Genomic DNA, 15,063 nt, shown 5'->3' on the forward strand with positions numbered 1-15,063 from the left:
TGATCTGCAAGCTATAGCCGAAATCTAAGAATTACAATTAGCCCAACCATCATAATCCTTGTAATTTCGTTTGTGAGTGAGTAGTGTTTATTTTATATTGACATATCAAAAGAAACTAGTAGTGATATAAATAAATAATATGGTCGGCATCACAATGTTTGCAAGGTATCACCATGGAAACATATACCATAACACAAAACTGAAATCAATTAATTACCTTTATCATTTGGACCACAATATATATATAACTTCAGCCATAAAAAAAAACAACTCTTATCTAAAAACTTTAAGGATAATGTTATGTGTACATAGAGTTGTACATAGAGGGTTACTCGTCCTATAAATTAGGAAAATATATCAAAATTTTTTTAAAATATCTTTATTTTCAATAGTTTGTCTTTCTCAAAAATACTCTTAACGAAAATATTATTATTTTTTATTTTATTATTTATTATCCAGTTTTAGGGGGTGTCAAAATTGAACCCGACCCGAGCTGACCAGAAAATTATCGGATTAAGGTTTTGAGGTTTTGGGATTCGGGTTGACCTGAAATATTTGATATTTTTTTATTTTTAACAAAATAATTAAATACACATAATAATAATCAATATATTTTAATTTAAATACATAATAACAAAATCTCACTTATATAGTTTTATATAATTTAAATTAAAAGTTTAATTGTACGAAATTTAAAATATACTTACTACACAAAATAAAAATTATTTTTAAAAATCAATGTTTTAAAAATTAATTATTACATGTGGAAAATCTATGATAAAATATACAATAAATTTTTTTCAAACATATAATATATAAAAATATAGTAAATATTTCTTAATTAATCTATAAGTAAGTACAAAATTTTTTAAAAATTTCTCAAACCAAACCCGAATAAATCAATAGCGACCGACCCGAACTCGACTAACTCGATCAACCCAAACCTACATGATTTGAGTTTTGATTTTGTTTTTTTTAACAAAATATTAACTATTACACATAATAATAATAAATATATTTTAATTTAAATACATAATAATAAAATCTCGTTTATATATGATTTAAATTTTAAAGTTAAATTTTAAAAATTATAAAATATATTTACTAAAAAAAATAAACAATTATTATTTTTGTTGAACTCAGTAAAAAGTTATATATATTTTCATAATTATTTTTTAAAATTTTATAAAATAATTATTTTTGTTGAACTCGGTAAATTAATTTTGAAAGTAAGTAATAGAATAAAAACAATAATATTTTAGAGAAAGGTTTTTAGAGTAAGACAAAAAATTGTAGGTTGAAGAGAAAAAAAAATTAAATATATTTTCCTAATTTAATTGACGTGTAACCCTCTATGTACAACTTTATATACACGTAGCATTGTTCAAACTTTAATGAATCAAAAAGGAAAATAATAAATTATGAACATACAATTGGACAGCAACCTCCCAAGCCATCTGTCCTACAGTCACTCCTACGCTCGAATCCAAACATCTACCTTCAAGTTTTCATCTTTATCTTAACCCATATACTCTCTTTCTCCACTCCTCGTTTTCCATCAACCACACCATTTGCCAAGATTTACAAGTCAGTCTCAACCCTTAAGTGTCTGGAAATAGTAAAACATCAGACTTGGAACAGATATTTCGGCAACGAACTCTCTATTTATATTCTCCTGCTTGGGAAGAAGATTCAAAGAAAGGAAAAATGGTGTTGCTGGATCATCTCTGGGACGATGTTGTAGCCGGGCCTCAGCCCGAGCGTGGCCTCAAACACCTCAAGAAAGACTTTGCTAGGCCATTGAACGTCAAAGGTAATAAAGTTAATTAATCAGCCACCACATCCCACGGCGGCCCGGCCCGTCCCGTCCCTTTTTTTATTTCTCTTACCAAACCCAGTGATTGTGTGTTTGTTTGTCTCGATGTTGATGATTATCAGATATTCGGAGGAGAGGGAAGTAGCGGTGGTAGTCCGTAGTAGCAAGTACGCGAGGTCTTTGTCGATGCCGGCGAGCCCCGGGACGCCGCCCACGACTCCGGGGGCGCAGTATCCCACGGCGGTGCGGAGGGACAATGTCTGGCGGACCGTGTTCCACCCCGGCAGCAACCTAGGCACTAAGAATGTCGGCGCTGATTACTTCGACAAGCCGCATCCCAATTCCCCCACTGTCTACGACTGGTAATTAACGAGATAAAACCCAATTACGTTCTCAAAGTTTTTTAACTTTCCCAAAAATATATTAACACTTTATTTGTTCCTCATTATGTCCTTTATTTAACAAATAGTTTCCTTAATATGTCCCTCAAACTAAAAATTGTCTATAATACCCTTATTTTAACAATTATTATTAATATTTTCTTTGGGCTCAAAAAATGGTATCAGAGCCTAAGTAATTTTATTCAAACTTTATATTATTAATTAAATCATACTTTTCTTCGTTGAGGAAGAAATTTTCAACAAACCATGGATCAAACGAGAGTTTGAACCAGAAGGGTTTCATTTATATGAAATTTCATAAACAAGTAAATCTATTTAAAATAGATTCTTTACAAAAGAGACTTAGGTCTTTTATACTCTCTGAAGAGATTAAGAAATATGATTTCTAATTCTCAATTTTTAGAGATCACACCAAATTCCTCTAAACTCTCCGGAGATCTTAGAGAAATTCAAAAGACGGTACAATATTACAACAATCAGTTGTATGAAATACCTCGGCAGATTGAAGAAATCCTTAAGAAACAAGAAGAAATTCTTGTAACTCTAAAGGATCTTCAAACCAAAATCATAAATCTAGAACACATTTCTAGTTCTAGGAAGGGAAATACAGGAGGAAGGTTACCACTCGCGTTTGGTACCGAACCTCTGTTACATCAGAAAGGTAAAACCAAAATGATTCAAAAACCTTTAACTGATGATGAGATGATGATTAATCTTATAAAAGCGGTATCAGAGAAAAATTGAAACATCTACTACTAATAATAAATGCGATTTTTTATTTATTTATACTAATTAAGATATATGTACACACATGCCCATACATATATGCACAGAATAAATAGATTTAAAAATAAATAACTTAAATAAAATGCAACATTTAATAAATTAAATGTCTGAGTCATGCATTAAATAAAAATGTTGTCCTAAACAATTAAATAAAAGTTTGCATGCACTGAAAATATTTAAATAAAAATAAGTATTAGTACCAACCACTGAAAACGAATAAAAAGAACAACATGTTTAATATTTCATAAAAACATAATCATAAAAACTCAGACGACGGCCGCGGGGGATCACTGCATGTCCGCTCATAGGTCCTCGCCTCCGGTGGGTACTACGTCCTCTACGTACTCACCTGCACCATACCAGTGTAGTGAGCCTAGAGGCCCAACATGCTAACATAACAAGGATTTAAAATAATTTAAATCACTTTAATACTAATACATAACATATACATGAATGAGCATGCTTAAAATATCATGAACATAACATAACTTAAATTAAACTTGAATATCATAATAATACATAAACATTGTTGAGCAAAGTATTTTCTAACATCGCATGGTTGTATCCATAGTGTAACCTTAAATCATACATTAAATACTGATCAGCGTGGAAACCAACGTACGTGGCGGTGACGAATCACCTCTTAAATTGGCAGTAAACTGCCCTTCAATAGTTCATATATGGGGACGAATCCCCCTTAAATAGTCACACTACTTCAACTTCCAACATAAAATATTTTCTTTTGCTCAACCTTAAACATTAAATCATGCATAAAAAAAATTATTTCATGAATGCATGTACTTAAATAAAATGTGTGTCCTTCATATATATTTAATTTAATTTCATACTAACATATAGATATAAAAATAACTTCCATGCATAAAAGTAATTAAATATATATTCAGGACACATGCAATTTCTCATGGGTTGTACTGAACTGCTGGCCCTCACACTCAAGCCCATTTACTTAAATCTGGCCCATTAACACTGAGACTGGCCCATTAACATACTTAAGCCCAACATTACATTGCTAAGCCCAATTAATTAATTAAAGCCCATTAAAACATTCCTGGCCCAATAACAACCTATTCTGGCCCAATGGGCCCAAAAGTCCAAAGACTAGCCCAATAACTTCCATGGGCCCCAAGGCCCATAAAAATTTAGTGGACTCACTTAATTAATTTAATTAAGCACAAAAATATTTAAACTCAACCCAAAATAATTAATGGAGCCCAAATAAATTTTTGAGATTTAATTAGGCCCATTAAACACTTAATTAAACTTAAAACCTAAAAATAAAAATACCCGATACCGACTAACTTAACCCGGACCCGGACCCGGACCCGGACCCGGACCAACTCGACTTGACCCACTACCATCCAGACCCGACCCAGGCCCTTGACCCGACCCGGAACCAGCCCTAACACTTAACCCGATCCCCCCTCTTCCCTGCAGCCCGCGGCCGCGAGCAGCAACCCTTCTAGGGCTGCTGCTGCCCTGCTCCAGCCGCCCCTGGCCGGAGCCCCGGGCTACGTCTGGGCGGTTCGAACCAGCCCATGGCCCCAGCCCCATGCAGCCTAGACCACCAACACCGAGCCCCCTTCTTAGAAGCCCTAATCTGCACACACACAAGAGCCGAACACTCCCTGACTGATTTCTGGGCTCATTTGGCTCGAGCCATTCGAGCCACTCGAGCCTAGACCCATCTTAGACCCCTTACCAACCGCAACCAGCAGCTAGAACCAACCATGTCCAGAAAAAATCGTGAGATGAAAGAATAAACATATAAACAAGCTTCAACCACAAAACCTATCCTCTTTTCTGAAAATTCTTAAAAAATTTTCGATGCACACACAACACACACCTATAATACTGATATGGTGAAGGAAAAGTGAATGAATACATGCCTTGCACCGAGGAAATCAATAGAGCAACGTACGTAGAACGTTTCCGGGACGACGGGACGACGAAGAACACCAAAAATCCTTTAAGAGATCGACTAGGGCTTGAAGTTTTCTGTCAAAAAGGGTCATGGGAAAAACTGATGGAGAAGATGGAGGCGGCTGAAAGTTTAGGTCGTGAGGTTTGGGGTGAAATTTTAGGTGATTTTTGATTTAATTAGGATATAGAATAATTAAGATATTGATAAGGGTTTTAAATATACAATATATAACTTAAAAGCTCTAAATAATATTTAAAAAATCTGATAACTTAACTTAAATCCCGAAATTTATAATTAAGGGAATTTTAAAAGTAATTAAAAGTCAATATTTTGGCTCAATTTGGATAAAAATGGACTCCTAAAATTATATAAAATTAAATATTGATAATTTTGAGGAAATAAAACTCAAAATAATATTTTTGGGCTCTTAAAAAGGCTCATGAAATAAATTGGATAGAAAGTTGTCATCTCGTCCGTCCACGGTCCCGTCTACGCGATAAAATAATTCAAATACCAATAATTCATAAAAATCACTAATTAGGGGTTAAATGCTTGAAAATAATTTATGAAACATCCTAGACTTATAAATTTCTAAAATGCGGAAAATTTAAAAATTTTTCTTTTTCTTTTAATTTTAAAATAAATACTAAGTAAAATATTTATATATATATATATATATATATATACATATATGCCCATACATATATGTACAACCATAAAAGAGATTTAAAAATTTAATAAATAATCATGCAACATAAAAATAATTACTAAAGCGTCTGAATCATGCAATACTTAAAATAATTCAAAACAATTTAATCAACAGTGCATACCCTAAAAAGTTGCATAAAAATAATACTTAAATCTCAACACTGGAATAAAATCTTCAAATAAAATAGTGTTTAAAATATTCATGCATAGACCACTAGCACGATGCAGACTACGGTCACGGGGCCACTGCAGCTCCGCTCATACGTCCTCACCACCGGTAGGGGTAACCTGCTCCTCTACGTACTCACCTGCACCATATCAGTGTAGTGAGCTTAGAGGCCCAACATGCATACTAACAAGGGTTTAAAATAATTTAATACACTTTCATACATAATACTTAACCTATAAATGCATGAGCATGCCTCCAAAAATAATAACATAATTGTTGCTTAAAGAAATCACTGAATTATACGTAACATACATAATATCATACATACTTGAGTTGTTGAGCACTTATTTTCTTAACATCGAATGGTCCTATCCGTAAGTGTGACCCATACTTATAGTGCGACTGATCAGTCTAAGAAACCATCGTACGAGGCTGGTGGCGAACCACCCATACATAAATGGCAGAAACTGCCCATACATAAATGGCCACACTACTTCAATTTCCACCTAAAATATTTTATTTGCTCAACCATAGAACTTCAATCATAGCATAAAAATTGATTTCATGAATGCATGTACTTTAAATAAATTGTGTGTCCTTCATATATATTTAATTTAAAGTTCTTACTAACATATAAATATTAAATTACTTCAATGCATAAAAATAATTAAATATATATTCAGGACACATGCAATTTTCTCATGGATGGTCTTGGACTGCTGGCCCTAACACTCAAGCCCATTTACTTAAATCTGGCCCATTAACACTGAAACTGGCCCAATAACATACTTAAGCCCAATAAAATTTATTTTAAGCCCAATTAAATAATTAAAGCCCATTAAAACACTCTAGGCCCAATAACAACTTAAATTGGCCCAATGGGCCCCAAAAAGCCCAAAGACTGGCCCAATAAATTTCATGGGTCCTAAAGCCCATAAAGATTAGTGGGCCCACTTAATTAAATTAATTAAGCCCACATAAAATTAAACATAACCCAAAATAATATTTAAAAGTGGCCCATACATTAATTAAATCTAGTAGTCCACATAAAAACCCATTAACTTATTAATTCATTTAAAATTAAAATACCCGAGCCCGGCCCACCGAACCCGGACCCGGACCACCTGACCCGACCCTAGACCTACCAGACCCGACCCTGACCCCAAGCCCCGACCCAGCACCCCAGCCCAACCCAAAACCCGAACCCCCCCCCTAGCCCTTCTACCCGTTGCGCGAGCAGCAGCCCTTTAAGGGCTGCTGCCGCCTTGCTCCGGCCATGGCCGGCCGGAGCGCCGCCGGCAGGACCTTCCCAGGGTCCTGCCGGTCCTAACCCAGGTCACACCCCGCTGGTCCATGGCCCTGCGTGGACCAGCCGAGCCCTCTTCCCCATAACCCTAATCTGCAACCACTTAGGACCAACACATGAACCCCTTCGAACCTAGCCCATTCCAGCCTGAACCGTCTGACCCCAACCGACCCTAAGGCACCCTAGGACACCTCTGGACCGAGCCATCAGCCTTAGACCAGTCCATATCCAAAAAAAAACGTGAACATGAAACAAACATGGAAAAATTCGAACCCTTCAAACCATTTTCTGAAAAAATTTGAAAGTTTTAATGCATACACAAATCACACAATTATAAAACTGATAGGCACGAAAAAGTTGAAAGAAATTCATGCCTTTCACCGAAAATGGAGAGAAAAACGGGCGTGAGACGACTCCGGGACGACGGGACGATGAACGACCAAGTTTGAAGCTTGAAGAACCGCGGCTATGGCTTCCTAAGGGTTTCTGTCAATGGAGTAGAGGAAGAGAGGTTGAGGTAGACGCTCGGTTGAGAGAAAAGGGGAATGAGGCGTGGAAAGGGGGTTTGGGCGCTTAGTTTGGTAGATTAGGATTATAATTTAGGTAGATAATATGTTAATAACTAATTAGGAGATATTAACAACCTAAAAAGATCTCCTAACTAATTTAAATACTAGCTAACTTAATAAAATATTTAAATCCCGAAATAAAGAATTAAGGGAATTTTAAAGATAATAAAAAGTCATTAAAATGGCTTAATTTGGATAAAAATGGACTCCTAAAATTATATAAAATTAAATACTTAAAATTTTGAGATAATAAAACTCAAAATAATATTTTAGGGCTCTAAAAAGGCTCATGAAATAAATTGGATAGAAAGTTGTCATCTCGTCCGTCCCTGGTCCCGTCTACGCGATCAAATAATTAAAATATTGAAAATCATAAAAATTACTAATTATGGGTTAAATGCTTAAAAATAAATTAAATCATGCACAAATAATTCACATAATTATTTAACCCATAAATCTAAAATTTAAATAATTAAATATCCTAATTATGCATGCGGATTTACGTATTTAAAATACCGGGTGTTACAATTCTCCCCCCCTAAATTGAATTTCGTCCTCGAAATTAAAGTACTTACCCGAACAACTCCGGGTAGCGAGTCCTCATGTCTGCCTCGGTCTCCCAAGTAGCTTCCTCCTCTGAGTGATTCAGCCACTGGACTCTGACCATCGGTATGACCCGCGTCCTAAGCCTCCGCTCCTCCCTAGCCAAGATTCGCACTGGCCTCTCCTCATACACTAGATCTGGTGGCAATTGTAAGGGCTCGAAATCCAATACATGCGACGGGTTGGAGACATATCTCCGAAGCATGGATACATGGAAAACGTTGTGCACTGCCGCTAACCCTGGTGGTAGAGCTAAACGGTAGGCCAACGTGCCAACTCTCTCCAAGATCTCGAATGGCCCTATAAATCTCGGATTAAGCTTGCCTCTCCGTCCAAAACGCACTACTCCCTTCATCGGTGACACCTTCAGGAATACGTGATCACCTACAGCGAACTCCAAATCTCGTCGTCTGGCATCTGCATAACTCTTCTGACGACTCTGAGCAGTCCTCATCCGGTCTCGAATCTGAGTCACTATGTCAGCTGTCTGCTGCACAATCTCAGGACCCAGCAAAATGCGCTCACCAACCTCATCCCAATGCACAGGGGATCTGCATCTCCTCCCATACAATGCTGCATAAGGAGCCATACCTATAGACGACTGAAAACTGTTGTTATAGGTGAACTCCACTAATGGCAGTCTAGTCTCCCAAGAGCCCCGAAAATCAATGACACAAGCTCTCAGAAGATCCTCGAGAACCTGGATCACTCTCTCAGACTGACCATCTGTCTGGGGATGAAATGCTGTACTGAACAGAAGCCTAGTCCCCATGGCCGTGTTCAGACTCTTCCAAAACGCAGATGTGAATCTCGGATCTCTGTCTGACACAATAGACACTGGTATGCCATGCAGTCTAACAATCTCTCTGATGTAAAGCTCTGCATACTGTGTCAAGGTATAAGTAGTCCTCACCGGCAAGAAATGAGCTGACTTGGTGAGTCTATCCACAATCACCCAAATCGCTGTACAACCTCTGGCACTCCTCGGTAAGCCAACTACAAAATCCATCGTAATATTCTCCCATTTCCATTCCGGAATAGGAAGAGGTCTAAGAAGTCCTGCTGGACGCTGATGCTCTGCCTTGACTTGCTGACAAGTCAAGCACTCTGACACCACTCTCCCGATGTCACTCTTCATCCCGGGCCACCAATACAATAGCTGCAAGTCTTTGTACATCTTCGTACTTCCGGGGTGAATGGAGTACGGAGATGTATGAGCCTCTGCTAAAATCTCAGCTCTCAACTGATCGACGTTCGGTACCCACATCCTACCACGGTACTGAACGATACCATCCTCCACTGTATACAAGAGATTCCCTCTAGCCTCATCTCTCTGTCTCCATCGCTGTAACTCCTCATCAGTAGACTGTCCCTCTCTAATCCGATCTCGCAGAACTGGCTGCACCGTCAACACTGACAAGCTCGGTGCCTGGCCACTCGGATAACACTCCAAGCCAAAACTCTGAATCTCGCTCTGTAGTGATAACTGTACGGTCAAACATGATACCACTGACGACTTCCGACTCAAAGCATCGGCCACTACATTAGCTTTACCCGGATGGTAGCTAATGTCACAATCATAGTCCTTCACCAACTCCAACCATCTGCGCTGTCTCATGTTCAACTCCTTCTGTGTGAAGAAGTATTTGAGACTCTTGTGGTCTGTGAAAATCTTGCACTTCTCGCCATACAGATAGTGCCTCCAGATTTTCAAAGCGAATACCACTGCTGCAAGCTCCAAATCATGCGTCGGATAGTTCTGCTCATGAATCTTCAACTGTCGCGACGCATATGCGATAACTCTGCCACTCTGCATAAGTACTGCGCCCAAACCAAGCTTGGACGCGTCGGTGTACACCACTAACTCCTCATATGGCACTGTCATAGCTAACACAGGTGCTGAAGTAAGTGCACCCTTCAGTTGATCAAAGCTCCTCTGACAATCTGGACTCCAAATATACTTCGCGTTCTTCTTGGTTAAGGAAGTCAAGGGTACTGCAATAGAGGAAAAACCCTTGATGAACTTCCTATAGTATCCTGCTAAACCCAAGAAGCTGCGAATCTCCGAAGCATTCTTTGGAATCCCCCAATCCCTCACTGCCTGCACCTTGGACTGATCAACTGCAATCCCATCTCTCGAAATAATGTGGCCAAGAAATGCCACCTGCTCAAGCCAAAACTCGCACTTGCTGAACTTGGCATACAACCGATGCTCCCTCAAAGTCTGCAAGGCTATCTGAAGATGCTGTCTATGCTCCTCGATGCTCCTAGAGTAGATCAAAATATCATCAATAAAGACTATGATGAACTGATCTAGATACGGCTGAAAGAGTCGGTTCATGAGATCCATGAAAACCGTTGGAGCATTGGTCAACCCAAAGGGCATCACCAAGAACTCATAGTGTCCATATCGTGTCCTAAAGGCCGTCTTAGACACGTCTGAATCTCTGACTCTCAGCTGATGGTAACCAAATCGCAGATCGATCTTGGAGAATACCGAAGCTCCCTGCAACTAATCGAATAAATCCTCTATCCTCGGTAGTGGATACTTATTCTTCACTGTGACTCTGTTGAGCTCTCGGTAGTCGATGCACAATCTCATGCTGCCGTCCTTCTTCTTCACAAACAATACTGGAGCTCCCCATGGAGAAAAGCTAGGACGAACAAAGCCCTTCTCCAACAGCTCCTGAATCTGCTCCTTCAACTCTCTCATCTCTGTAGGAGCAAGTCGATACGGTGCCTTAGAGATAGGCACAGTATCCGGCAACAACTCAATACTGAACTCCACCTCTCTCACTGGTGGAACTCCTGCAACATCGTCAGGAAAAACATCTGGATAGTCACGTACCACCTCTATATCTGATAAAGATCTGCTAGAAACGTCTGAGGTAGTGACCACACTAGCAAGAAAGCCCTGACATCCATGGCGCAATAATTTCCTCGCACGAACAAGTGATATCATCTGAGGAATACTGCTAGACTGAGATGCAAAGAAAGTAAACATCTCACCTCCCGCTGGCTTCACTGACACTGTCCTACGTCGGAAATCAATCGAAGCTCCATTAACTGACAGCCAGTCCATACCCAAAATCAAGTCAAACCCGGTCAATGGAAGAACCACTAGATCTGCTCGAATGGAGTGTCCCTGCAACTCCAATTCCAGGTCCCTGATAACACTAGTGGTAGTGATAGTCTGTCCGGATGGCATGGTAACATCGTAACCACAGTCGACAACCTCCGGTGTAATGCCTATCCGTCTGATAAAATCTCGGGAGATAAACGAATGCGTGGCTCCTGAATCTAGCAACGCAAACGTGGAGTTGCCTCCAACTAGAATTCTCCCTGCACGCAGAAGATTCCCAACAATTCATACCACTACGCTCCCAAGGTTAAAACACTACAATCCTTAATTCTAACCACAAAGAAACAAAATTCTTATTCTAGCATGCTGATAGTTAAACTCAAGTAACAGGCATTCAGATATAATCGCAATAAACAAAAGCAAAGAATTGAAAAAGTTCTAGGGGTTAGGTATACCGGTGATCAAGGAGGTATCTGGGTCTGCCTCCTCTGCCTGCATCACATATACTCGCCCACTGACGTTCTGCCTCTGCGGGCAGTTGGCAATCTGATGCCCCGGCTCTTTGCAACGATAGCAGACTCCTGCTCCCATAAGACACTGCCCGGAATGCATCTTCTGACACTTCGGACATACTGGATATCTCCCTGGAGTAGGGGCCCCGCCCCTAGTCTGCTGCTGTGGCTTCCCCTGAGGCCTCTGCTGATTCGGGCCCTTAGATGGCCCTGCAAACTGCTTCTTCGCAGGAGGCTGCGAAGATGGTCGCTGATACCCCGTCTGCTGAAACTGCCTCTTACCCTGCTGCTCTCTCTGGATCTCTCTCCGACCCTCCTCGGAACGCAAGGCCCTACTGACTGCAGACTCATAAGTAAGTACGTCTGCCATGCGAACATCATGCTTGATATCCGCCTTCAAACCTTCCACAAACTGCCTCAACTTCTCTGGTGGACTATCAGAAATCATAGGCACAAAGCGACAGCCCCTCTCGAACTGTCTCACATACTCGACCACTGTCTTGTCCCCCTGACGGAGACTCATAAACTCCCGGATCATGCGACTGCGCACATCCTCAGTGAAGTACTTGGCGTAAAAGATACGCCTGAACTCGGTCCACGTCAGTGTAGGTAGATGGACTCCTCTAACTGCACCCTCCCACCAAAGGGCTGCATCTCCTCTCATCATGTACGTCGCACAGCTCACCCTGTCGGTGTCTGTGATCCCCATATAATCAAAGATGGACTCAAGAGAGCGAATCCATCCCTCAGCCACCAAAGGATCGGTGGTACCAACAAACTCCTTGGGCCCCTTCTTCTGGAACCTCTCAGCAACGTCCTCCTCATGGGACAGTCTGGGACGTGCAGCCTGCTGCTCCAACAGAGCAGTAATACCCGCCATCATATTAGCATTGGCCTGCTCCAATGCTGATAAAGGATTATGCGGAGGTGGCGGTGGAGGCGGAGGTGGAGGTCCCCCACGTCGGTTCACTGGTCTGGGAGGCATTCTGCACCACTACATATTACTTTACGTAAATCGCCATGCATAACTAAGTGGTTTAAAAGTAATGCTAACTTAAATTCAAAGAATTAAATCATGCTATAAACACTTAAAACTTACAGACCGGTAGCGTGGATTTCTGAGCTAGCATAGCAGTAATGACCCCTCCAAGGACCGTGCTTTGATACCAACTGAAACATCCTAGACTTATAAATTTCTAAAATGCGGAAAATTTAAAATTTTTTCTTTTTCTTTTAATTTTAAAATAAATACTAAGTAAAATATTTATATATATATATATATATATATACATATATGCCCATACATATATGTACAACCATAAAAGAGATTTAAAAATTTAATAAATAATCATGAAACATAAAAATAATTACTAAAGCGTCTGAATCATGCAATACTTAAAATAATTCAAAACAATTTAATCAACAGTGCATACCCTAAAAAGTTGCATAAAAATAATACTTAAATCTCAACACTGGAATAAAATCTTCAAATAAAATAGTGTTTAAAATATTCATGCATAGACCACTAGCACGATGCAGACTACGATCACGGGGCCACTGCAGCTCCGCTCATACGTCCTCACCACCGGTAGGGGTAACCTGCTCCTCTACGTACTCACCTGCACCATATCAGTGTAGTGAGCCTAGAGGCCCAACATGCATACTAACAAGGGTTTAAAATAATTTAATATACTTTCATACATAATACTTAACCTATAAATGCATGAGCATGCCTCCAAAAATAATAACATAATTGTTGCTTAAAGAAATCACTGAATTATACGTAACATACATAATATCATACATACTTGAGTTGTTGAGCACTTATTTTCTTAACATCGAATGGTCCTATCCGTAAGTGTGACCCATACTTATAGTGCGACTGATCAGTCTAAGAAACCATCGTACGAGGCTGGTGGCGAACCACCCATACATAAATGGCAGAAACTGCCCATACATAAATGGCCACACTACTTCAATTTCCACCTAAAATATTTTATTTGCTCAACCATAGAACTTCAATCATAGCATAAAAATTGATTTCATGAATGCATGTACTTTAAATAAATTGTGTGTCCTTCATATATATTTAATTTAAAGTTCTTACTAACATATAAATATTAAATTACTTCAATGCATAAAAATAATTAAATATATATTCAGGACACATGCAATTTTCTCATGGATGGTCTTGGACTGCTGGCCCTAACACTCAAGCCCATTTACTTAAATCTGGCCCATTAACACTGAAACTGGCCCAATAACATACTTAAGCCCAATAAAATTTATTCTAAGCCCAATTAAATAATTAAAGCCCATTAAAACACTCTAGGCCCAATAACAACTTAAATTGGCCCAATGAGCCCCAAAAGCCCAAATACTGGCCCAATAAATTTCATGGGTCCTAAAGCCCATAAAGATTAGTGGGCCCACTTAATTAAATTAATTAAGCCCACATAAAATTAAACATAACCCAAAATAATATTTAAAAGTGGCCCATACATTAATTAAATCTAGTAGTCCACATAAAAACCCATTAACTTATTAATTCATTTAAAATTAAAATACCCGAGCCCGGCCCACCGAACCCGGACCCGGACCACCTGACCCGACCCTAGACCTACCAGACCCGACCCTGACCCTGACCCCAAGCCCCGACCCAGCACCCCAGCCCAACCCAAAACCCGAACCCCCCTAGCCCTTCTACCCGCTGCGCGAGCAGCAGCCCTTTAAGGGCTGCTGCCGCCTTGCTCCGGCCATGGCCGGCCGGAGCGCCGCCGGCAGGACCTTCCCAGGGTCCTGCCGGTCCTAACCCAGGTCACACCCCGCTAGTCCATGGCCCTGCGTGGACCAGCCGAGCCCTCTTCCCCATAACCCTAATCTGCAACCACCTAGGACCAACACATGAACCCCTTCGAACCTAGCCCATTCCAGCCTGAACCGTCTGACCCCAACCGACCCTAAGGCACCCTAGGACACCTCTGGACCGAGCCATCAGCCTTAGACCAGTCCATATCCAAAAAAAAAACGTGAACATGAAACAAACATGGAAAAATTCGAACCCTTCAAACCATTTTCTGAAAAAATTTGAAAGTTTTAATGCATACACAAATCACACAATTATAAAACTGATAGGCACGAAAAAGTTGAAAGAAATTCATGCCTTTCA

The 15,063-nt window shown here is 39.8% G+C and overlaps 1 long non-coding RNA gene across 1 annotated transcript in view; it reads left to right on the forward strand.

The window, feature by feature from the left end:
- The first annotated feature begins 1,541 nt into the window (after positions 1–1,541).
- Positions 1,542–15,063, forward strand: part of LOC140890503 (uncharacterized) — a 29,279-nt gene continuing 15,757 nt past the window's right edge. The window contains exons 1-2 of the long non-coding RNA XR_012152206.1: positions 1,542–1,813; positions 1,939–2,178. This is a non-coding gene — a long non-coding RNA (uncharacterized lncRNA). The remainder of the gene's footprint in view (positions 1,814–1,938; positions 2,179–15,063) is intronic.

Source organism: Henckelia pumila, chromosome 1 (genome assembly GCF_033568475.1).
Source record: "Henckelia pumila isolate YLH828 chromosome 1, ASM3356847v2, whole genome shotgun sequence".
Lineage (NCBI taxonomy): Eukaryota > Viridiplantae > Streptophyta > Magnoliopsida > Lamiales > Gesneriaceae > Henckelia > Henckelia pumila.